Below are 27064 nucleotides of genomic sequence, written 5' to 3'. Positions count from 1 at the left end.
GTTGGAACATTCTCTTTGATGAGATGATCAAAGCGTTTGGGTTTACGCAGACTTATGGAGAAGCCTGCGTTTACAAGAAAGTGAGTGGGAGCTCTGTAGCATTTCTCATATTATATGTAGATGACATACTTTTGATGGGAAATGATATAGAATTCTTGGACAACATTAAGGCCTACTTGAATAAGTGTTTTTCACTGAAGGACCTTGGAGAAGCTGCTTATATATTAGGCATCAAGATCTATAGGGATAGATCGAGATGCCTCATAGGTCTTTCACAAAGCACATACCTTGATAAGATTTTGAAGAAGTTCAAAATGGATCAGTCCAAGAAAGGGTTCTTGCCTGTACTGCAAGGTGTGAGATTGAGCTCGGCTCAATGCCCGACCACGGCAAAAGATAAAGAAGAGATGAGCGTCATCCCCTATGCCTCAGCCATAGGATCTATTATGTATGCCATGCTGTGTACCAGACCTGATGTAAACCTTGCCGTAAGTTTGGTAGGAAGGTACCAAAGTAATCCCGGCAAGGAACACTGGACAGCAGTCAAGAATATCCTGAAGTACCTGAAAAGGACAAAGGACATGTTTCTCGTTTATGGAGGTGACGAAGAGCTTGTCGTAAAGGGTTACGTCGACGCTAGCTTCGACACAGATCTGGATGACTCTAAGTCACAAACCGGATACGTGTATATGTTGAATGGTGGAGCAGTAAGCTGGTGCAGCTACAAGCAGAGCGTCGTGGTGGGATCTACATGTGAAGCGGAGTACATGGCAGCCTCGGAGGCAGCGCATGAAGCAATATGGGTGAAGGAGTTCATCACCGACCTAGGAGTCATACCCAATGCATCGGGGCCGATCAAACTCTTCTGTGACAACACTGGAGCTATTGCCCTTGCCAAAGAGCCCAGGTTTCACAAGAAGACCAGGCACATCAAGCGTCGCTTCAACTCCATCCGTGAAAATGTTCAAGATGGAGACATAGATATTTGCAAAGTACATACGGATCCGAATGTCGCAGATGCGTTGACTAAACCTCTCTCGCGAGCAAAACATGATCAACACCAGAACTCTATGGGTGTTCCATTCATCACAATGTAACTAGATTATTGACTCTAGTGCAAGTGGGAGACTGTTGGAAATATGCCCTAGAGGCAATAATAAAAGGGGTTATTATTATATTTCCTTGTTCATGATAATTGTCTTTTATTCATGCTATAAATGTATTATCCGGAAATCGTAATACACGTGTGAATACATAGACCATAACATGTCCCTAGTGAGCCTCTAGTTGACTAGCTCGTTGGTCAACAGATAGTCATGGTTTCCTGACTATGGACATTAGATGTCATTGACAACGGGATCACATCATTAGGAGAATGATGTGATGGACAAGACCCAATCCTAAGCATAGCACAAGATCGTGTAGTTCGTTTTGCTAGAGCTTTTTCAATGTCAAGTATCTCTTCCTTAGACCATGAGATCGTGTAACTCCCGGATACCGTAAGAGTGCTTTGGGTGTACCAAACGTCACAACATAACTGGGTGACTATAAAGGTGCACTACAGGTATCTCCGAAAGTGTCTATTGGGTTGACACAGATCGAGACTGGGATTTGTCACTCCGTATGACGGAGAGGTATCTCTGGGCCCACTCGGTAATGCATCATCATAATGAGCTCAAAGTGACCAAGTGTTTGGTCACGGGATCATGCATTACGGTACGAGTAAAGTGACTTGCCGGTAACGGGACTGAACGAGGTATTGGGATACCGACGATCGAGTCTCGGGCAAGTAACGTACCGATTGACAAAGGGAATTGTATACGGGGTTGTTCGAATCCTCGACATCGTGGTTCATCCGATGAGATCATCGAGGAGCATGTGGGAACCAACATGGGTATCCAGATCCCGCTGTTGGTTATTGCCCGAGAGCTGTCTCGGTCATGTCTACGTGTCTCCCGAACCCGTAGGGTCTACACAATTAAGGTTCGGTGACGCTAGGGTTGTATGAATATGAGTATGCAGCATACCGAATGTTGTTTGGAGTCCCGGATGAGATCCCGGACGTCACGAGGAGTTCCGGAATGGTCCGGATGTTGGAAATATGCCCTAGAAGCAATAATAAAAGTGTTATTATTATATTTCTTTGTTCATGATAATAGTCTTTTATTCATGCTATAACTGTATTATCCGGAAATCGTAATACACGTGTGAATACATAGACCACAATATGTCCCTAGTGAGCCTCTAGTTGACTAGCTCGTTGTGATCAACAGATAGTCATGGTTTCCTGGCTATGGACATTGGATGTCGTTGATAACGGGATCACATCATTAGGAGAATGATGTGATGGACAAGACCCAATCCTAAGCATAGCACAAAGGTCGGTTAGTTCGTTTGCTAGAGCTTTTCCAATGTCAAGTATCTCTTCCTTCGACCATGAGATCGTGTAACTCCCGGATACCGTAGGAGTGCTTTGGGTGTACCAAACGTCACAACGTAACTGGGTGACTATAAAGGTGCATTACGGGTATCTCCGAAAGTGTCTGTTGGGTTGACACGGATTGAGACTGGGATTTGTCACTCCGTATGACGGAGAGGTATCTCTGGGCCCACTCGGTAATGCATCATCATAATGAGCTCAAAGTGACCAAGTGGTTGATCACGGGATCATGCATTACGGTACGAGTAAAGTGACTTGCCGGTAACGAGACTGAACAAGGTATTGGGATACTGACGATCGGGTCTCGGGCAAGTAACGTACCGATTGACAAAGGGAATTGTATACAGGGTTTTAATCGAATCCTCGACATCGTGGTTCAACCGATGAAATCATCGAGGAGCATGTGGGATCCAACATGGGTATCCAGATCCCGCTGTTGGTTATTGCCCGAGAGTCGTCTCGGTCATGTCTGCATGACTCCCGAACCCGTAGGGTCTACACACTTAAGGTTCGGTGACGCTAGGGTTATTAGGAAGACTAGTATGTGACTACCGAATGTTGTTCGGAGTCCCGGATGAGATCCCGGACGTCACGAGGAGTTCCGGAATAGTCCGGAGGTAAAGATTTATATATGGAAAGTGTTGGAAATATGCCCTAGAGGCAATAATAAAAGTGTTATTATTATATTTCTTTGTTCATGATAATAGTCTTTTATTCATGCTATAACTGTATTATCCGGAAATCGTAATACACGTGTGAATACATAGACCACAATATGTCCCTAGTGAGCCTCTAGTTGACTAGCTCGTTGTGATCAACAGATAGTCATGGTTTCCTGGCTATGGACATTGGATGTCGTTGATAACGGGATCACATCATTAGGAGAATGATGTGATGGACAAGACCCAATCCTAAGCATAGCACAAAGATCGTGTAGTTCGTTTGCTAGAGCTTTGCCAATGTCAAGTATCTCTTCCTTTGACCATGAGAGCGTGTAACTCCTGGATACCGTAGGAGTGCTTTGGGTGTATCAAACGTCACAACGTAACTGGGTGACTATAAAGGTGCACTACAGGTATCTCCGAAAGTATCTATTGTTTTATGCGGATCGAGACTGGGATTTGTCACTCCGTGTAAACGGAGAGGTATCTCTGGGCCCACTCGGTAGGACATCATCATATGCGCAATGTGACCAAGGAGTTGATCACGGGATGATGTGTTACGGAACGAGTAAAGTGACTTGCCGGTAACGAGATTGAACAAGGTATTGGATACCGACGATCGAATCTCGGGCAAGTAACATACCGATAGACAAAGGGAATTGAATACGGGATTGATTAAGTCCTTGACATCGTGGTTCATCCGATGAGATCATCGTGGAACATGTGGGAGCCATCATGGGTATCCAGATCCCGCTGTTGGTTATTGACCGGAGAACGTCTCGGTCATGTCTGCATGTCTCCCGAACCCGTAGGGTCTACACACTTAAGGTTCGATGACGCTAGGGTTATAAAGGAAGCTTGTATGTGGTTACCGAATGTTGTTCGGAGTCCCGGATGAGATCCCGGACGTCACGAGGAGTTCCGGAATGGTCCGGAGGTAAAGATTTATATATGGGAAGTCCTGTTTTGGTCACCGGAAAAGTTTCGGGCGATATCGGTAATGTACCGGGACCACCGGGAGGGTCCCGGGGGTCCACCAAGTGGGGCCACCTGCCCCAGAAGGTTGCGTGGGCCAAGTGTGGGAGGGGACCAGCCCCTAGGAGGGCTGGTGCGCCCCCCACAAGGGGCCAAGGCGCAAGGGAGAGTGGGAGGGGGCAAACCCTAGTCCAGATGGGCCTTAAGGCCCACCTAGTGGGCGCCTCCCCTCTCTCCCCCTCTTGGCCGCCTCCCCAAGTCCCATCTAGGGCTGGCCGCACCCCTTGGGGTGGGAAACCCTAAAGGGGGCGCAGCCCCCTTCTCCCCTATATAAATAGAGGCCTGGGGCTGCCCATAACACATGAGAACTTCTCCCTCTTGGTGCAGCCCTGCCTCTCCTCCTCCTCCTCTCCCATGGTGCTTGGCGAAGCCCTGCTGGATTGCCACGCTCCTCCATCACCACCACGCCGTTGTGCTGCTGTTGGATGGAGTCTTCCTCAACCTCTCCCTCTCTCCTTGCTGGATCAAGGCGTGGGAGACGTCACCGGGCTGTACGTGTGTTGAACGCGGAGGTGCCGTCCGTTCGGCACTTGATCATCGGTGATTTGAATCACGACGAGTACGACTTCATCAACCCCGTTCACTTGAACGCTTCCGCTTAGCGATCTACAAGGGTATGTAGATGCACTCTCCTTCCCCTCGTTGCTGGTCTCTCCATAGAATAGATCTTGGTGACACGTAGGAAAATTTTGAATTTCTGCTACGTTCCCCAACAGTGGCATCATGAGCTAGGTCTATTGCGTAGATTCTTTGCACGAGTAGAACACAAAGTAGTTGTGGGCGTTGATGTTGTTCAATATGCTTACCGTTACTAGTCCAATCTTGTTTCGACGGTATTGTGGGATGAAGCGGCCCGGACCGACCTTACACGTACTCTTACGTGAGACAGGTTCCACCGACTGACATGCACTTGGTGCATAAGGTGGCTAGCGGGTGCCAGTCTCTCCCACTTTAGTCGGAACGGATTCGATGAAAAGGGTCCTTATGAAGGGTAAATAGCAATTGGCATATCACGTTGTGGTTTTGCGTAGGTAAGAAACGTTCTTGCTAGAAACCCATAGCAGCCACGTAAAACATGCAAACAACAATTAGAGGACGTCTAACTTGTTTTTGCAGGGTATGCTATGTGATGTGATATGGCCAAGAAGAATGTGATGAATGATATGTGATGTATGAGATTGATCATGTTCTTGTAATAGGATTCACGACTTGCATGTCGATGAGTATGACAACCGGCAGGAGCCATAGGAGTTGTCTTTATTTATTGTATGACCTGCGTGTCATTGAAGAACGCCATGTAACTACTTTACTTTATTGCTAAACGCGTTAGCCATAGAAGTAGAAGTAGTCGTTGGCGTGACAACTTCATGAAGACACGATGATGGAGATCATGATGATGGAGATCATGGTGTCATGCCGGTGACAAGATGATCATGGAGCCCCGAAGATGAAGATCAAAGGAGCTATATGATATTGGCCATATCATGTCACTACTCTATTTGATTGCATGTGATGTTTATCATGTTTATGCATCTTGTTTGCTTAGAACGACGGTAGTAAATAAGATGATCCCTTACAACAATTTCAAGAAGTGTTCTCCCCTAACTGTGCACCGTTGCTACAGTTCGTCGCTTCTAAGCACCACGTGATGATCGGGTGTGATGGATTCTTACGTTCACATACAACGGGTGTAAGACAGTTTTACACAGCGAAAACACTTAGGGTTAACTTGACGAGCCTAGCATGTACAGACATGGCCTCGGAACACGGAGACCGAAAGGTCGAGCATGAGTCGTATAGTAGATACGATCAACATGAAGATGTTCACCGATGATGACTAGTCCGTCTCACGTGATGATCGGACACGGCCTAGTTGACTCGGATCATGTAATCACTTAGATGACCAGAGGGATGTCTATCTGAGTGGGAGTTCATAAGATGAACTTAATTATCCTGAACATAGTCAAAAGACTTTTGCAAATTATGTCGTAAGCTCGCGCTTTAGTTCTACTGTTTAGATATGTTCCTAGAGAAAATATAGTTGAAAGTTGATAGTAGCAATTATGCGGAACAGTAGAAAGCTTATGTCCTTAATGCACTGCTCAGTGTGCTGAACCCCAAACGTTGTTTGTGGATGTTGCGAACATCGGACATACACGTTTGATAACTACGTGATAGTTCAGTTAAACGGTTTAGAGTTGAGGCACGAAAGACGTTTTTGAAACATCGCGGAACATATGAGATGTTTCAAGGGCTGAAATTGGGATTTCAGGCTCGTGCCCACGTCAAGAGGTATAAGACCTCCGACGATTTTCTTAGCCTATAAACTAAGGGAGAAAAGCTCAATCGTTGAGCTTGTGCTCAGATTGTCTGAGTACAACAATCACTTGAATCGAGTGGGAGTTGATCTTCCAGATGAGATAGTGATGTTTCTCCAAAGTCATTGCCACCAAGCTACTAGAGCTTCGTGATGAACTATAACATATCAGGGATTGATATGATGATCCTTGAGGTATTCGCGATGTTTGACACCGCGAAAGTAGAAATCAAGAAGGAGCATCAATTATTGATGGTTGGTGAAACCACTAGTTTCAAGAAGGGCAAGGGCAGGAAGGGATACTTCATGAAACGGCAAATCAGCTGCTGCTCCAGTGAAGAAACCCAAGGTTGAACCCAAACCCGAGACTAAGTGCTTCTGTAATAAGGGGAACAGCCACTGGAGCAGAATTACCCTAGATACTTGGTAGATAAGAAGGCTGGCAAGGTCGATAGAAGTATATTGGATATACATTGTGTTGATGTGTACTTTACTAGTACTCCTAGTAGCACCAGGGTATTAGATACCGGTTCGGTTGCTAAGTGTTAGTAACTCGAAATAAAGAGCTACGGAATAAACGGAGACTAGCTAAAAGTGAGCTGACGATATATGTTGGAAGTGTTTCCAAGTTTGATGTGATCAAACATCGCACGCTCCCTCTACCATCAAGATTAGTATTAAACCTGAATGGTTTATTGAATCTCGATCGTAGTGATACACATTTTCATGCCAAAAGATATAAGATAGTAATGATAGTGCCACTTACTTGTGGCACTGCCATGTAAGTCATATTGGTATAAAACGCATGAAGAAGCTCCATGTTGATGGATCTTTAGACTCACTCGTTTTTGAAAAGTTTGAGACATGCGAACCGTGTCTATTGGTGTATACGCATGAAGAAACTCCATGCAGATGGATCGTTTGGACTCACTTGATTTTGAATCACTTGAGATATGCAAATCATACCACATGGGCAAGATGACTGAAAAGCCTCGGTTTCAGTAAGATGGAACAAGATAGCAACTTGTTGGAAGTAACACATTTTGATGTGTGCAGTCCAATGAGTGCTGAGGCATGCAGTGAATGTCGTTATGTTCTTACTTCACAGATGATTCAAGTAGATGTTGAGTATATTTACTTGATGAAACACAAGTCTGAATTATTGAATGGTTCAAGTAATTTCAGAGTGAAGTTGAAGATCATTCGTGACAAGAGGATAAAATGTCTATGATATGATCATAGAGATGAATATCTGAGTTACGAGTTTTGGCACACAATTAAGACATTGTGGAAATTGTTTCGCAATTAATACCGCCTGGAACACCATAGTGTGATGGTGTGTCCGAACATCATAGTTGCACCCTATTGGATATGGTGCGTACCATGATGTCTCTTATCGAATTACCACTATTGTTCATGGGTTAGGCATTAGAGACAACCACATTCACTTTAAATAGGGCACCACGTAATTCCGTTGAGATGACACCGTATGAATTATGGTTTAGAGAAACCTAAGTTGTCGTTTCTTAAAGGTTTGGGGCTGCGACGCTTATGTGAAAAAGTTTCAGGATTGATAAGCTCGAACCCAAAGCGGATAAAATGCATCTTCATAGGACACCCAAAACAGTTGGGTATACCTCCTAATTCAGATCCGAAAGCAATATGGATTGTTTCTTGAATCGGGTCCTTTCTCGAGGAAAGGTTTCTCTCGAAAGAGTTGAGTGGGAGGATGGTGGAGACTTGATATGGTTATTGAACCATCACTTCAACCAGTGTGTATCAGGGCACAGGAAGTTGTTCATGTGGCACCTACACCAATTGAAGTAGAAGCTTATGATAGTGATCATGAAGTTTCGGATCAAGTCACTGCCGTACCTCGTAGGGTGACAAGGATACGTACTACTTCAGAGTGGTACAGTAATCCTGTCTTGAAGGTCATGTTGCTAGACAACAATGAACCTACGAGCTATGGAGAAGCGATGGTGGGCCCAAATTCCGACAAATGGTTAGAAGCCATGAAATCCGAGATAGGATCCATGTATGAGGACAAAGCATGGACTTTGGTGGACTTGCCCGATGATCGGCAAGCCATTGAGATAAATGGATCTTTAAGAAGAAGACGGACGTGGACGGTAATGTCACCGTCTATGAAGCTCGACTTGTGGCGAAGAGTTTTTTCACAAGTTCAAGGAGTTGACTACGATGAGATTTTCTCATCCGTAGCGATGCTTAAGTCCGCCGGAATCATGTTAGCATAAGCTGCATTTATGAAATCTGGCAGATGGATGTCAAAACGAGTTTCCTTACCAGTTTTCGTAAGGAAAGGTTGTATGTGATACAATCAGAAAAGTTTTGTCGATCCTAAGGATGCTAAAAGGTATGCTGGCTCCAGCGATCCTTCTAAGGACTGGAGTGAGCATCTCGAAGTTGGAATGTATGCTTTGATGATGATCAAAGATTTTGGTGTATACAAAGTTTATGAGAAACTGGTATTTCCAAAGAAGTGAGTGGGAGCACTATAGAATTTCTGATGAGTATATGTTGTTGACATATTGTTAATCAGAAATGACGTAGAATTTCTGGAAAGCATATAGGGTTATTTGAAAAGTGTTTTTCAATGGAAAACCTGGATTAAGCTACTTGAACGTTGAGCATCAAGATCTATAAGGATGGATCAAAACGCTTAATGGTACTTTCAAATGAGCAGATACCTTGACATGATCTTGAAGGTATTCAAGATGGATCAGTCAAAGAAGAAGTTCTTGCCTGAGTTGTAAGGTACAAAGTTAAGACATAAAGCTCGACCATGGCAGAATAGAGAGAAAGGACGAAGGTCGTCTCCTATGCTTAAGACATAGGCTCTACAATATGCTATGCTGTGTACCGCACCTGAAGTGTGCCTTGCCATGAGTTAGTCAAGGGGTACAAGAGTGATCCAAGAATGGATCACATATAGCGGTCAAAGTTATCCTTAGTAACTAGTGGACTAAGGAATTTTCTCGATTATGGAGGTGGTAAAAGAGTTCGTCGTAAAGGTTACGTCGATGCAAGCTTAACACCTATTCGGATAGCTCTAAGTAGAGATACCGGATACATATAATGGGGCAACAATTTAGAATAGCTCCAAGTGGAACAGTTATTTGGAATGGCTCCAAATAGAACGTGGTAGCTACATCTAGGAGATGACATAGAGATTTGTAAAGCACACACGGATCTGAAAGGTTCAGACCCGTTGACTAAAAACCTCTCTCACAAGCAACATGATCAAACCCAAGACTCTTTGGATGTTGGTCACATGGTGATGTGACCTGTCAGTGTTAATCACATGGTGATGTGAACTAGATTATTGACTCTAGTGCAAGTGGGAGACTGTTGGAAATATGCCCTAGAGGCAATAATAAAAGTGTTATTATTATATTTCTTTGTTCATGATAATAGTCTTTTATTCATGCTATAACTGTATTATCCGGAAATCGTAATACACGTGTGAATACATAGACCACAATATGTCCCTAGTGAGCCTCTAGTTGACTAGCTCGTTGTGATCAACAGATAGTCATGGTTTCCTGGCTATGGACATTGGATGTCGTTGATAACGGGATCACATCATTAGGAGAATGATGTGATGGACAAGACCCAATCCTAAGCATAGCACAAAGATCGTGTAGTTCGTTTGCTAGAGCTTTGCCAATGTCAAGTATCTCTTCCTTTGACCATGAGAGCGTGTAACTCCTGGATACCGTAGGAGTGCTTTGGGTGTATCAAATGTCACAACGTAACTGGGTGACTATAAAGGTGCACTACAGGTATCTCCGAAAGTATCTATTGTTTTATGCGGATCGAGACTAGGATTTGTCACTCCGTGTAAACGGAGAGGTATCTCTGGGCCCACTCGGTAGGACATCATCATATGCGCAATGTGACCAAGGAGTTGATCACGGGATGATGTGTTACGGAACGAGTAAAGTGACTTGCCGGTAACGAGATTGAACAAGGTATTGGATACCGACGATCGAATCTCGGGCAAGTAACATACCGATAGACAAAGGGAATTGAATACGGGATTGATTAAGTCCTTGACATCGTGGTTCATCCGATGAGATCATCGTGGAACATGTGGGAGCCATCATGGGTATCCAGATCCCGCTGTTGGTTATTGACCGGAGAACGTCTCGGTCATGTCTGCATGTCTCCCGAACCCGTAGGGTCTACACACTTAAGGTTCGATGACGCTAGGGTTATAAAGGAAGCTTGTATGTGGTTACCGAATGTTGTTCGGAGTCCCGGATGAGATCCCGGACGTCACGAGGAGTTCCGGAATGGTCCGGAGGTAAAGATTTATATATGGGAAGTCCTGTTTTGGTCACCGGAAAAGTTTCGGGCGATATCGGTAATGTACCGGGACCACTGGGAGGGTCCCGGGGGTCCACCAAGTGGGGCCACCTGCCCCAGAAGGTTGCGTGGGCCAAGTGTGGGAGGGGACCAGCCCCTAGGAGGGCTGGTGCGCCCCCCACAAGGGGTCCAAGGCGCAAGGGAGAGTGGGAGGGGGCAAACCCTAGTCCAGATGGGCCTTAAGGCCCACCTAGTGGGCGCCTCCCCTTTCTCCCCCTCTTGGCCGCCTCCCCAAGTCCCATCTAGGGCTGGCCGCACCCCTTGGGGTGGGAAACCCTAAAGGGGGCGCAGCCCCCTTCTCCCCTATATAAATAGAGGCCTGGGGCTGCCCATAACACATGAGAACTTCTCCCTCTCTTGGTGCAGCCCTGCCTCTCCTCCTCCTCCTCTCCCATGGTGCTTGGCGAAGCCCTGCTGGATTGCCACGCTCCTCCATCACCACCACGCTGTTGTGCTGCTGTTGGATGGAGTCTTCCTCAACCTCTCCCTCTCTCCTTGCTGGATCAAGGCATGGGAGACGTCACCGGGCTGTACGTGTGTTGAACGCGGAGGTGCCGTCCATTCGGCACTTGATCATCAGTGATTTGAATCACGACGAGTATGACTTCATCAACCCTGTTCACTTGAACGCTTCCGCTTAGCGATCTACAAGGGTATGTAGATGCACTCTCCTTACCCTCGTTGCTGGTCTCTTCATAGAATAGATCTTGGTGACATGTAGGAAAATTTTGAATTTCTGCTACGTTCCCCAACAGAAAGTGGTGAAACGGACACCAGAAAGTTTCGGGGGCATACCAGTATTGTACCGGGGCCACCGGAAGGTTTCCGGGGGTCCACCGGGAGGGGCCACCCCTCCCGGGGGGCCACATGGGCTGTGTGGGAGAGGGAGCCAGCCCCTAGTGGGCTGGGCGCGCCTCCCCACCTTGGCCCATGCGGCTAGGGCTTGGGAGGGGGAAACCCTAAAGGGGGCGCCCCCTAGCTTGGGGGGCAATCCTCCCTCCCTTTGGCCGCCGCCCCCCCTAGGGTTTTCCCTAGAGGGCCGGCCCCCTTGCCCCTTCCCCTATATATAGAGGGGTGAGGGGAGGGCTGCAATACACCACATCCAAAGGCGCAGCCACTCCCCTCCCCAACTCCTCTCCTCCTCCGTTAAGCGCTTGGCGAAGCCCTGTCGGAGTACTGCTGCACCAACACCACCACGCCGTCGTGCTGCCGTTGGAGCGAGCTTCCTCAACCTCTCCTTCCCCCTTGCTGGATCAAGAAGGAGGAGACGTCTCCCGTCCCGTACGTGTGTTGAACGCGGAGGTGCTGTCCGTTCAGCACTTGGACATCGGTGATTCGAATCACGTCGAGTACGACTCCATCATCACCGCTCCCTCGAATGCTTCCGCACTCGATCTACAAGTGGTATGTAGATGCAAACTCTTCCCCTTGACTCGTTGCTTAGATGAACTCATAGATGGATCTTGGTGAAACCGTAGGAAAATTTTTAATTTTCTGCAACGTTCCCCAACAGTGGCATCATGAGCTAGGTCTATGCGTAGTTCTCTTTGCACGAGTAGAACACAATTTTGTTGTGGGCGTGGATCTTGTCAACTTACTTGCCTCTACTAGTCTTTTCTTGCTTCAACGGTATTGTGGGATGAAGCGGCCCGGACCAACCTTACACGTATGCTTACGTGAGACCGGTTCCACCGATTGACATGCACTAGTTGCATAAGGTGGCTGGCGGGTGTCTGTCTCTCCCACTTTAGTTGGAGCGGATTCGATGAAAAGGGCCCTTATGAAGGGTAAATAGAAGTTGACAAAATCACGTTGTGGTTATTCGTAGGTAAGAAAACGTTCTTGCTAGAACCCAATTGCAGCCACGTAAAAGATACAACAACAATTAGAGGACGTCTAACTTGTTTTTGCAGCGATTGATCATGTGATGTGATATGGCCAGAAGTTGTGATGAATGATGAATTGTGATGTATGAGATCATGTTCTTGTAATAGGATTCATGACTTGCATGTCGATGAGTATGACAACCGGCAGGAGCCATAGGAGTTGTCTTTATTTTTGTATGACCTGCGTGTCATTGAAGAACGCCATGTAAACCACTTTACATTATTTCTAAACGCGTTAGCCATAGAAGTAGAAGTAGTCGTTGGCGTGACAACTTCATGAAGACACGATGATGGAGATCATGATGATGGAGATCATGGTGTCAAGCCGGTGACAAGATGATCATGGAGCCCCGAAGATGGAGATCAATGGAGCTATATGATATTGGCCATATCATGTCACAACTATATAATTGCATGTGATGTTTATTATGTTTATGCATCTTGTTTACTTAGGACGACGGTAGTAAATAAGATGATCCCTTACAAAAATTTCAAGAAGTGTTCTCCCCTAACTGTGCACCGTTGCTACAGTTCGTCGCTTCTAAGCACCACGTGATGATCGGGTGTGATGGATTCTTACGTTCACATACAACGGGTGTAAGACAGTTTTACACAGCGAAAACACTTAGGGTTAACTTGACGAGCCTAGCATGTACAGACATGGCCTCGGAACACGGAGACCGAAAGGTCGAACACGAGTCGTATGGAAGATACGATCAACATGAAGATGTTCACCGACGATGACTAGTCCGTCTCACGTGATGATCGGACACGGGCTAGTTGACTCAGATCGTGTGACACTTAGATGACTAGAGGGATGTCTAATCTAAGTGGGAGTTCATAATTTGATTAGAACTTTATTATCATGAACTTAGTCTAAAACCTTTGCAAATATGTCTTGTAGATCAAATGGCCAACGCTAATGTCAACATGAACTTCAACGCGTTCCTAGAGAAAACCAAGCTGAAAGATGATGGCAGCAACTATACGGACTGGGTCCGGAATCTGAGGATCATCCTCATAGCTTCCAGGAAGCAATATGTCCTAGAAGGACCGCTAGGTGACGCACCCGTCCCAGAGAACCAAGACATTATGAATGCTTGGCAAACTCGTGCTGATGATTACTCCCTCGTTCAGTGCGGCATGCTTTACAGCTTAGAACCGGGGCTCCAAAAGCGTTTTGAGCATCACGGAGCATATGAGATGTTCGAAGAGCTGAAACTAGTTTTCCAAGCTCATGCCCGGGTCGAGAGATATGATGTCTCCGACAAGTTCTACAGTTGTAAGATGGAGGAAAATAGTTCTGTCAGTGAGCACACCCTGAAGATGTCTGGGTTGCACAATCGTATGACCCAGCTGAACATTAACCTCCCAGATGAGGCGGTCATTGACAGAATCCTCCAGTCGCTCCCACCAAGCTACAAGAGCTTTGTGATGAACTACAATATGCAGGGGATGGTAAAGACCATTCCTGAAGTATTTTCTATGCTAAAGTCAGCAGAGGTTGAAATCAAGAAAGAACATCAAGTGTTGATGGTCAATAAGACCACTAAGTTCAAGAAGGGCAAGGGTAAGAAGAACTTCAAGAAGGACGGCAAAGAGGTTGCCGCGCCCGGTAAGCCAGTTGCTGGGAAGAAGTCAAAGAATGGACCCAAGCCTGAGACTGAGTGCTTTTATTGCAAGGGGAAGGGTCACTGGAAGCGGAACTGCCCCAAATACTTAGCGGATAAGAAGGCCGGAAACGCTAAAGGTATATTTGATATACATGTAATTGATGTGTACCTTACCAGTACTCGTAGTAACTCCTGGGTATTTGACACCGGTGCCGTTGCTCATATTTGTAACTCACAGCAGGAGCTGCAGAATAAGCGGAGACTGGCGAAGGACAAGGTGACAATGCGCGTCGGGAATGGTTCCAGAGTCGATGTGATCGCCGTCGGCACGCTACCTCTACATTTACCTACGGGATTAGTTTTGAACCTTAATAATTGTTATTTGGTGCCAAGTTTGAGCATGAACATTGTATCTGGATCTCGTTTAATACGAGATGGCTACTCATTTAAGTCCGAGAATAATGGTTGTTCTATTTATATGAGAGATATGTTCTATGGTCATGCTCCGATGGTCAATGGTTTATTCTTAATGAATCTCGAACGTAGTGTTACACATATTCATAGCGTGAATACCAAAAGATGTAAAGTTGATAACGATAGTCCCACATACTTGTGGCACTGCCGCCTTGGTCACATTGGTGTCAAGCGCATGAAGAAGCTCCATGCTGATGGACTTTTAGAGTCTCTTGATTATGAATCATTTGACACATGCGAACCATGCCTCATGGGAAAGATGACCAAGACTCCGTTCTCCGGAACAATGGAGCGAGCAACCAACTTGTTGGAAATCATACATACCGATGTGTGCGGTCCAATGAGTGTTGAGGCTCGCGGAGGATATCGTTATGTTCTCACTCTCACAGATGACTTGAGTAGATATGGGTATGTCTACTTGATGAAACACAAGTCTGAGACCTTTGAAAAGTTCAAGGAATTTCAGAATGAAGTAGAGAATCAACGTGACCGAAAGATAAAATTCTTACGATCAGATCGTGGAGGAGAATACTTAAGTCACGAATTTTGTACACACTTAAGGAAATGTGGAATCGTTTCACAACTCACGCCGCCTGGAACACCTCAGCGTAACGGTGTGTCCGAACGTCGTAATCGCACTCTATTGGATATGGTGCGGTCTATGATGTCTCTTACCGATTTACCGCTATCATTTTGGGGATACGCTCTAGAGACAGCTACATTCACTTTAAATAGGGCACCATCTAAATCCGTTGAGACGACACCGTATGAATTATGGTTTGGGAAGAAACCTAAGCTGTCGTTTCTAAAAGTTTGGGGACGCGATGCTTATGTCAAGAAACTTCAACCTGAAAAGCTCGAACCCAAGTCGGAAAAATGCGTCTTCATAGGATACCCTAAAGAAACCATTGGGTATACCTTCTACTTAAGATCCGAGGGCAAGATCTTTGTCGCTAAGAACAGATCCTTTCTGGAAAAAGAGTTTCTCTCGAAAGAAGTAAGTGGGAGGAAAGTAGAACTCGATGAAGTACTACCTCTTGAGCGGGACAGTAGTGCAGCTCAGGAAGATGTTCCTGTGATGCCTACACCAACTGAAGAGGAAAATAATGATGATGATCAAGGTACTTAGGATCAAGTTGCTACTAAACTTCGTAGGTCCACAAGGACACGTTCCGCACCAGAGTGGTACGGCAACCCTGTCCTGGAAATCATGTTGTTAGACAACGGTGAACCTTCAAACTATGAAGAAGCGATGGCGGGCCCAGATTCCAACAAATGGCTAGAAGCCATGAAATCCGAGATAGAATCCATGTATGAAAACAAAGTGTGGACTTTGACTGACTTGCCCGATGATCGGCGAGCGATAGAAAACAAATGGATCTTTAAGAAGAAGATGGACGCGGATGGTAATGTCACCATCTATAAAGCTCGACTTGTCGCTAAGGGTTATCGGCAAGTTCAAGGGATTGACTACGATGAGACTTTCTCTCCCGTAGCGAAGCTTAAGTCCGTCCGAATCATGTTAGCAATTGCCGCATACTATGATTATGAGATATGGCAGATGGACGTCAAAACGGCATTCCTTAACGGGCATCTTAAGGAAGAACTGTATATGATGCAGCCGGAGGGTTTTGTCGATCCTAAGAATGCTAACAAAGTATGCAAGCTCCAGCGATCCATTTATGGGCTGGTGCAAGCATCTCGGAGTTGGAACATTCGTTTTGATGAGATGATCAAAGCGTTTGGGTTTATGCAGACTTATGGAGAAGCCTGCGTTTACAAGAAAGTGAGTGGGAGCTCTGTAGCATTTCTCATATTATATGTAGATGACAAACTTTTGATGGGAAATGATATAGAATTCTTGGACAACATTAAGGCCTACTTGAATAAGTGTTTTTCAATGAAGGACCTTGGAGAAGCTGCTTATATATTAGGCATCAAGATCTATAGAAATAGATCGAGACGCCTCATAGGTCTTTCACAAAGCACATACCTTGATAAGATTTTGAAGAAGTTCAAAATGGATCAGTCCAAGAAAGGGTTCTTGCCTGTATTGCAAGGTGTGAGATTGAGCTCAGCTCAATGCCCGACCACGGCAAAAGATAAAGAAGAGATGAGTTTCATCCCCTATGCTTCAGCCATAGGATCTATTATGTATGCCATGCTGTGTACCAGACCTGATGTAAACCTTGCCGTAAGTTTGGTAGGTAGGTACCAAAGTAATCCCGGCAAGGAACACTGGACAGCAGTCAAGAATATCCTGAAATACCTGAAAAGGACGAAGGACATGTTTCTCGTTTATGGAGGTAATGAAGAGCTCGTCGTAAAGGGTTACGTCGATGCTAGCTTCGACACAGATCTGGATGACTCTAAGTCACAAACCGGATACGTGTATATGTTGAATGGTGGAGCAGTAAGCTGGTGCAGCTGCAAGCAGAGCGTGGTGGCAGGATCTACATGTGAAGCGGAGTAGATGGCAGCCTCGGAGGCAGCGCATGAAGCTATTTGGGTGAAGGATTTCATCACCGACCTAGGAGTCATAGCCAATGCGTCGGGGCCGATCAAACTCTTCTGTGACAACACTGGAGCTATTGCCCTTGCCAAGGAGCCCAGGTTTCACAAGAAGACCAGGCACATCAAGCGTCGTTTCAACTCCATCCGTGAAAATGTTCAAGATGGAGACATAGAAATTTGCAAAGTACATACGGATCTGAATGTCGCAGATTCGTTGACTAAACCTCTCTCGCGAGCAAAACATGATCAGCACCAGAACTCTATGGGTGTTCGATTCATCACAATGTAACTAGATTATTGACTCTAGTGCAAGTGGGAGACTGTTGGAAATATGCCCTAGAGGCAATAATAAAAGTGTTATTATTATATTTCTTTGTTCATGATAATAGTCTTTTATTCATGCTATAACTGTATTATCCGGAAATCGTAATACACGTGTGAATACATAGACCACAATATGTCCCTAGTGAGCCTCTAGTTGACTAGCTCGTTGTGATCAATAGATAGTCATGGTTTCCTGGCTATGGACATTGGATGTCGTTGATAACGGGATCACATCATTAGGAGAATGATGTGATGGACAAGACCCAATCCTAAGCATAGCACAAAGGTCGGTTAGTTCGTTTGCTAGAGCTTTTCCAATGTCAAGTATCTCTTCCTTCGACCATGAGATCGTGTAACTCCCGGATACCGTAGGAGTGCTTTGGGTGTACCAAACGTCACAACGTAACTGGGTTACTATAAAGGTGCATTACAGGTATCTCCGAAAGTGTCTGTTGGGTTGACACGGATCGAGACTGGGATTTGTCACTCCGTATGATGGAGAGGTATCTCTGGGCCCACTCGGTAATGCATCATCATAATGAGCTCAAAGTGACCAAGTGGTTGATCACGGGATCATGCATTACGGTACGAGTAAAGTGACTTGCCGGTAACGATACTGAACAAGGTATTGGGATACCGACGATCGGGTCTCGGGCAAGTAACGTACCGATTGACAAAGGGAATTGTATACAGGGTTTTAATCGAATCCTCGACATCGTGGTTCAACCGATGAAATCATCGAGGAGCATGTGGGAGCCAACATGGGTATCCAGATCCCGCTATTGGTTATTGCCCGAGAGTCGTCTCGGTCATGTCTGCATGACTCCCGAACCCGTAGGGTCTACACACTTAAGGTTCGGTGAGGCTAGGTTATTAGGAAGACTAGTATGTGACTACCGAATGTTGTTCGGAGTCCCGGATGAGATCCCGGACGTCACGAGGAGTTCCGGAATAGTCCGGAGGTAAAGATTTATATATGGAAAGTGGTTAAACGGACACCGGAAAGTTTCGGGGGCATACCGGTATTGTACCGGGGCCACCGGAAGGTTTCCGGGGGTCCACCGGGAGGGGCCACCCCTCCCGGGGGGGCCACATGGGCTGTGTGGGAGAGGGAGACAGCCCCTAGTGGGCTGGGCGCGCCTCCCCACCTTGGCCTATGCGGATAGGGCTTGGGAGGGGGAAACCCTAAAGGGGGCGCCCCCTAGCTTGGGGGGCAATCCTCCCTCCCTTTGGCCGCCGCCCCCCCTAGGGTTTTCCCTAGAGGGCCGGCCCCCTTGCCCCTTCCCCTATATATAGAGGGGTGAGGGGAGGGCTGCAATACACCACATCCAAAGGCGCAGCCCCTCCCCTCCCCAACACCTCTCCTCCTCCGTTAAGCGCTTGGCGAAGCCCTGTCGGAGTACTGCTGCACCAACACCACCACGCCGTCGTGCTGCCGTTGGAGCGAGCTTCCTCAACCTCTCCTTCCCCCTTGCTGGATCAAGAAGGAGGAGACGTCTCCCGTCCCGTACGTGTGTTGAACGCGGAGGTGCTGTCGGTTCAGCACTTGGACATCGGTGATTCGAATCACGTCGAGTACGACTCCATCATCACCGCTCCCTCGAACGCTTCCGCACTCGATCTACAAGTGGTATGTAGATGCAAACTCTTCCCCTTGACTCGTTGCTTAGATGAACTCATAGATGGATCTTGGTGAAACCGTAGGAAAATTTTTAATTTTCTGCAACGTTCCCCAACATCGGAGGCAAAGAAAACTATATAGGAAGTGGTATTTCGGCCATCGGGAAAGTTTCGGGGTCACCCGGTATTGTACCGGGACCACCGGAAGGGTCCCGGGGGTCCACCGGGTGGGGCCACCCATCCCGGAGGGCCCCAAGGGCCAAAGTGGGGAGGGGAACCAGCCCTTAGTGGGCTGGTGCGCCCCCCTAGGCCCACCCCCTATGCCTAGGGTTGAAACCCTAGGGTGGGGGGGGGGGGGGGCGCCCCACTTGCCTTGGGGGGTACTCCACCCCCCTTGGCCGCCGCCCCCTTGGGAGATTAGATCTCCCAGGGCCGGCGCCCCCCCTGGGGGCCTATATAAAGGGAGGGGGGAAGGGGGCAGCCGCACCCTGAAGTCCTGGCGCCCCCTCCCCCTGCTACACCTCTTCCTCCTCCGTCACGTGCTTGGTGAAGCCCTGCCAGAGTGCTGCTGTTCCATCACCACCACGCCGTTGTGCTGCTGCTGGAGCCATCATCATCAACCTCTCCTTCCCCCTTGCTGGATCAAGACGGAGGAGACGTTACGCTGACCGTACGTGTGTTGAACGCGGAGGTGCCGTCCGTTCAGCGCTAGGATCTCCGGTGATAGGATCACGACGAGAACGACTACTTCAACCCCGTTCTTTTGAACGCTTCCACGCGATCTACAAAGTGGTATGTAGATGCAATCTCTCTCCCATGACTTGTTGCTTAGATGAACTCATAGATGGATCTTGGTGAAACCGTAGGAAATTTTTTAATTTTCTGCAACGTTCCCCAACACCCGGTGCAAAAGAACCAAAGCGAAGCGTGTTCATCGGAGTAGTGGACGAGGGCGCCTCTTTGGTAGAACTGGCTACCTTATCTGGCTGTGTGGCCGGCCCTTTGTCCGACTCCGGCAAAGTATCATCGGGCCCCTTCTCCTGGTTCCCGGGTGCGCCGCCACCCTCGGTCGTATCCATGTCTTGTGTCCCATTTCCCTCCTCGGAAACTGCAGTATCCTCGATATCAAGCTCTAGTACATAAGTGACTCCAGCATATGTCCATCTGACTATATCTGGTATATGCTCAATACTCGCAACACTGACCAAAAGCCTCGCAGCGTTATGTGCGCCGTGTGAATGGCATGTCAACCTTTTCTGTCTTACCGATCAACACACCCAAGCTCCAAGAAACCAGAAAATGTTTTACCAATTTAGGTGGTACGCCATAGAAGCGAACCCACACCTTCTCCAAAGGTGTACCCTCGGGTTCCTCCTGCTTCCACTCGTCGAAAGCAATAACAATGTTTGTGCTCGTCACTCTGCATAAACCCCACTTTAGAAAATGCATCTGATCCTCTTTAGTGGGAAAATCAACCTTATAAGACTGACCTTCTAACTGCTCCAGTTGCCACTGATAATTACCCGGTACTAACTCACGTAGCTGTCTGACGATCTGAGCCTCGGTCAACTGTCCATTAGTAACTCTGATAACTGCCGGGAAGGAACTCTCAACCATCTGCGGTAGAGGATCCACCTCCGGTGTCTCAAAAAACATCAACTCTTTACAGCAGACCCCAAAAATGTTAATGTCAGGCTTAGGACCGGATAGAAGAGGGCATTCCCCGTTCACATGTTGGGAGGGAAGACAATAATCACAAAGCTCATTCGTACACTCTGCCACGAAGTGACCCGGTTCACCACATCTATAGCAAGGCAACTTTTTCTTCTTAATTGCCCACTTAGAGAGCTTTTCGCCCTCCGCTTTTTCCGGTCCTTTATCAGACGTATGTCCCTAGATTTGGCACCTCCAGTAGACACCAGAACATGCACTGCTGCCAAGGCCCGAACCGCGTCCACTGCTGCCACGGGTAACTTGGATGGGTCTCCCTCCCCCTCAGCTGAATGCTCGAGCACCTCCTCCAAGGCCAAATCTGCAACAGGTGGCGGTGGTGGTGGATAATGTCTAGGCGGCGGTGGTCGTCTCCCTCTCCCCCCGCGACGGTAGCCACCACGGAAACGATCCTTGGGTCCGGCAACACCTTCCACAAAATTACCGGGTGGACCTTGAAACTGTCCATTGTCCTCAGCATTGTGCTGGTTGTAACCATGGCCGCCACTGGAGGAAGATCCACAATGCAATCCCTCACCATACGCATCATATCCGTCATCTCCCCACTGACCGTAACGGTTGTAATTCCGACAATCTCTGCTAAAACCAGAGTAACCATCACGCCCATGCACGCCGCGACCCCTTCCCAGGGCCAGCGCCTTGGCTGCAGGTGGCTGTGCCACTTCCTCCGGCTGCCGCGCGTTGGATTTGGGCGCGTGGGTCGTCGGAAGTGCACATGAAACAGCAGCCCCCGGTCGCGCGGATGCATGGGCGCCCCGACCAGTCCCAGCTCGGGGTTGCACTCCCGTTGCCCCGGTCCCTGCTGCCACCTGCGTTGGAGGAAGCAGACCGCCCCGTCCGCCCCCACCGGCCGGCGTGGCACCGCGGCCAGCACCACCAGCCCCAGCGACTGGCAACACCTCCTGATCGGCCGCTCCCGGCTTGGCGGCAACTACCGGTAGAGCGCCGCGACCAACTCTGGCAGAGGACGAGGCCGCAACAGTGGTAGGTGGCCCTCGCTTGGACGGCGGCAGACCACGACCCGCCATCCCGCCGGCGGTTGAGATCCTTCTCGCCCGTCCTGTCCCGAGCGAAGGAAAGCCAGAACAAGAAAACCTAGACTCGATCGTAGGCAGAACTGTTTGCGGCAATACATGCACGTACGTCTGCACCGGGCTGCGCGAGGCTTGGGCCTCTGGTTGGGCCTCGCCCGCACCAGGAGGACCCACGACCGTCGCAACATCCAAACCCACATTCAGCTCAGGTCCACAACACAATAACGCATTCAAATGAGCCCGTCTGGCTGCTCGAACATCGTTCGCCGATCTCGCCACCGGCGATCCTGGCGGCGGCGGTGGCTGGCAAAAAATGCCTTTCTTCTTCTTCCTTGTGACACGAGTCCAATTTTCCGGCAAAAAATCATACAAAGTTACCGGGTCTCTCTTTACCTTGGGAAGCGGCCCGATCCACGGCTTCATGGCCGCCTTGGAAGTCACAGCTTTTGAACGACGCCGATCACCTGTACTCGTGGAGACCGGCAATGGGTCGGCATCCGGTGAGGCCAACCGCATTCTGGTGACTGCATTGACGATGGGGATGTGGCACTCCTCCTAATCTTCGTCGTCACTCTCCAAAAGCGCCCAAAAACGTCCACCCGGTCTCGCATGGATCACCAGCTAACACAAGCAAAGCCACTCACTCACGATGACAAGCTCATCTCCAAGAGCGGGGACTTCACTCTTGGCTTCTTCTCCCCGACCACCTCTAACAAGAGCTTTTACCTTGGCATATGGTACCATAGCCTTCCCGGACCACGCACCATCGTGTGGGTTGCCAACCGAGACAACCCAATTACCACCCTTTTGTCGGCGAAGCTCATCATCACCAACAATTCTCAAATGGTATTGTCTGAATCTAGAGGCCACACTATTTGGACGACACCAAGCAATATCACCGCCGGAGCACCAGGAGCTTACGCAGCAGAGCTAAGCAACTCTGGGAACTTTGTTCTCCGGTTGCCAAGTGACACTGACATATGACAGAGTTTTGATCACCCAACCGACACAATGCTTGCAGGCATGAGGTTTGTGGTGAGCCACACGACACAGATCGTCACTCGGCTAGTTGCTTGGAAGGGCTCGGATGATCCATCTTCTGGGGACTTCTCATTCAGCGGCGACCCTAGCGCCCCAGACCTTCAGCTTGTCACTTGGAACAAAACTAGGCCATACTGCCGCATAGGTGTGTGGAACGGTGTGTCAGTGACTGGTGGCACATATCTATCCAACACCAGCTCCATCCTTTACCAGACGGTTGTAAACTCTGGAGACGAGTTCTACATCACGTACGAAATCTCCGACAACTCGGTGTACACACGCGTCACGCTTGACTACACTGACAAGGACAAGTCTCTAGCATGGAACAATCACTCGTCATCATGGGCACTCATTAGTGGATGACCCACTGCTGCATGCGAGCTCTATGCCTCATGTGGCCCATTCAGTTATTGCGACTTGACTCATACGGTCCCAGCTTGCCAATGTCTCGAGGGGTTTGAGACTATCGATGAAGTAAACTCTTCAAAAGGATGTAGGAGAAAGCAAGCGTTGAAATGCGGCAATCAAAGTCGTTTCGTGGCCTTGCCTGGGATGAATGTGGCCTTGCCTGGGATGAATGTTCCTGACAAGTGCTTGCATATACGCAATAGAAGCTTCGATGAGTGCGAGGCTGAGTGCAGGCGCAACTGCTCATGCGCAGCTTACGCTTATGCCAACTTGAGCGGGACCATAGGTATGGCTGACGTGTCTAGGTGCTTGGTTTGGTCAGGGGAGCTTGTCGACACTGGGAAGGCAATCACCAGTGGGGAGAGCCTGTACTTTGGACTTGCTTATACTCCTGGTATTATTCCATGCCCTCCTTTCTTCCCAAGTAATTAGCATGTACTCTTCAAATTAACACCAATATTTACAAAGGGAGCCTGTGGACATATGATTTCTCATGAAAATACCTAGATTATAAAATGTTGTATTAGCTATATGACATACCACTTATGACTAATCATTCAAGTGTGTCCATCTAATTAGCCCATCACCTTGACATGATATTTGAATGATGACAAAATGTGAACATTGTTTTCCTACTTTAATATACGTACCAAACCCAACAAGATTATAATACTATAGACTAATGTCTGGCGAAAATTTAGGCACATCATTTTTAACCTAATCTAATTTTTTTGAATGGTATCAACAACTAAAATTTAGAAGTTCCATACCCAAAACGTCACATTTTCAATAACTAAAGAGTAACATGGAACATCTTTTTTGACAAACTGGCAATTCCTTTCAACATCATTTATACAACTACAGTCTACAATAGATATACTTTTCCATTTTGCCAAACCTTCACTTCCAAATGTGTTTACAATTCTTTTTAGATTTCATGTCTTAGCCTTTCCATTAGGAAATAGCTAGTTACTGCCATAACCTGACACTAGCCAAATAGTAATTATTTAATTTGGAGGGGTAGTTTCTAAACGAGCATAAATACTCTTTTAGAATGATCAAATCTTTAATTTACCACAAACCATGGTAGCCCAGTTAGCTAAATTATGTTAGTTTAGGCACTTAGTTTAGTTGCACATACCCATCATGGTATTTATTCAAGTAAATTTCAAATTTTTGGTTTGTTGCATTTCTGCAGTTTATAAGGAGATCAGTTCAGTAAAGATTATAATTCCGATTATAGCAGGCCTGCTGCTACTAACATGCGTATGCCCTGTCTGAATGTACAAATACAGAGGTAGAGTAACAAATATCCTCTTGTTTTTACATATGACACTAGTGAAATATTTAAGAAACAAAATGATGTCCTACAAGCAGGCAAATTGCAAAAGAAGGAAAAGCAGAACAAACTGTTGCGAGGATACTTTAGCACATCCAACAATCGGCAAACATACAAAATTTCCATTTGTTAGCTACAGGGACATCCTTTCAGCAACAATTTTTTTCGCTCATTCCAACTTGCTTGGACGGGGAGGTTTTGGCAATGTCTACAAGGTAATAGATTGTGTTTCGACAGAAGGCCAAACACACATATTTTGCACTTCAACTGTTGTCTGACTCCTAAAACACCCTTTGATTCTCAAATCATTTTTATCTAACTATAAAATTATTGAGAGAAATAGATTATTGGGGGTCACCTATTTAGTGATATATAGGATTAGATTATTGAAAATAAGCAGCATAATGGAGCATTTTTTTCATGCACAGTTGCATGTTGAGGCCGGCTGTTTCCTATGCATGATTGCATGTTGAGTTGACATGTTGTGTGAAATTGGTTAGTGGGGATCACCTATTAGTAATATGGAATTACTGAAATATATGTCATTGTTGATGCCACATAGTCCAAAGTCAGCGTGGTTTGGTTGAGTTGGTGATTTGAACTAGTTTTGATATACAAATTTAGAGTTGAATAATATTTTGTGGGATCAGAATTAAAAGGGGCGAAAATATACTCCCTCCATACCAAAATAAGTGTCGTTGATTTAGTACAACTTTGGGATGGAGGGAGTACTTCCTTTTGTGAAAAGGTATCTTTATTAGAAGTAAAATAAGTAGGTTTCTTGTTCAAGTGAAAAATATGCGCTCATGTAGGGCACACTGGAAGGTGGAAATGAGGTTGCTGTCAGAGCTCTGGGCAAGGTATAGTGGAGTTCAAAAATGAAGTAATTCTAATTGCCAAGCTGCAGCACAAGAACCTAGTCAGACTTCTTGGGTCATGCATTCATGAAGACGAGAAGTTACTGATTTACGAATACTTACCTAACAAAAGCTTGGATGCTTTTCTTTTCGGTACATTCCTTTTCTCTTTTGTTGCACATTAGAAAATTCTTTAAATTAACCAAAGTGTTAGTCATGTGGACACAAGCTTCATCTTATATTAAACATGAAAGATGCTTCACGGAAACATGTGCTTGATTGGTCAACACGGTTCAAAATAATTAAAGGAATAGCAAGAGGTCTTCTTTATCTCCATCAAGATTCAAGATTAACAATAATTCACAGAGATCTCAAAGCAAGCAACATATTGTTGGGCACATAAATGACTCCCAAAATTTCAGATTTTGGTATGGCAAGAATTTTTCCTACAAACCAAAACCAAGCAAACACTAGCCGGGTCGTTGAGACATAGTAAGTAATTAGTTTACTAACAAACCCTTGGCATTGCTATTTTATGGTTTGGTATAGTTCATGTCGGGGATATACCCCGCACTACTAGGAAAAGGGCTATAGATAGAATTGATTCTAATGGCGCACCGTGGAAGCAGTGCGCCACTACTATATACTAACGGCGCACCTGTTTGTGATACGCCATTAGTGTGGAAGACACTAATGACGCACCGTAAACAGGGTGCGCCACTAGTATGAATTATTTTTTTTCCATTTTCCCATACATACTAATGGCGCATCGGGTCCATAATGCGCCATTACTATCTATAACTACTAATGGCGCACCAAGCAGGCAGTGCACCATTACTGTAAATTTTGTTTTATTCTTTTTTTTTGCAAAACTACTAATGGCGCATCGTGGCACAGTGCGCCATTACTAGTTTAAACTAGTAATGGCGCACTCAGAGGAGATGCACCATTAGTATATATACTTATTATTTTTACTTTTTTGCAAAACTACTAATGGCGCATCGATTCCCCCTCCATCTCGATCTCGATCCCCCTCCATCTCGATCGCACCCGCACCCTCCCCCGCTAGCTCCACCCATCGCAACCCTCCCCCGCTCCACCGCCGGAGCACCCGCCCCCCCGCACCCGCACTTTTTGAACATATTTTTTAATTTTTTTTACTATTTTTATAAAAAATATTACTGTTATAATTTAAACAAGTTTGAACATATTTAAACACAAATAAATATAAAAAACAGCATTTAAAATGCATAAAAAATATTACTGTTATGATTTAAACAAGTTTGAATATATTTAAACACAAATAAATATAAAAAACACCATTTAAAATGCATAAAAAATATTTGGGACCTTGGGAATCGAACCCAGGACCTCTTG

The 27064-nt window shown here is 46.6% G+C and overlaps 1 pseudogene; it reads left to right on the top strand.

The window, feature by feature from the left end:
- The window catches only part of LOC123042256 (G-type lectin S-receptor-like serine/threonine-protein kinase B120), a 51349-nt pseudogene that overhangs the window by 13610 nt on the left and 10675 nt on the right, over positions 1 to 27064 (top strand).

This window comes from Triticum aestivum, chromosome 2B, assembly GCF_018294505.1.
Source record: "Triticum aestivum cultivar Chinese Spring chromosome 2B, IWGSC CS RefSeq v2.1, whole genome shotgun sequence".
Classification (NCBI taxonomy): Eukaryota; Viridiplantae; Streptophyta; class Magnoliopsida; order Poales; family Poaceae; genus Triticum; species Triticum aestivum.
Note: the sequence above shows the minus strand (reverse complement) of the source record. Positions and strands in the feature narration are given on the sequence as shown.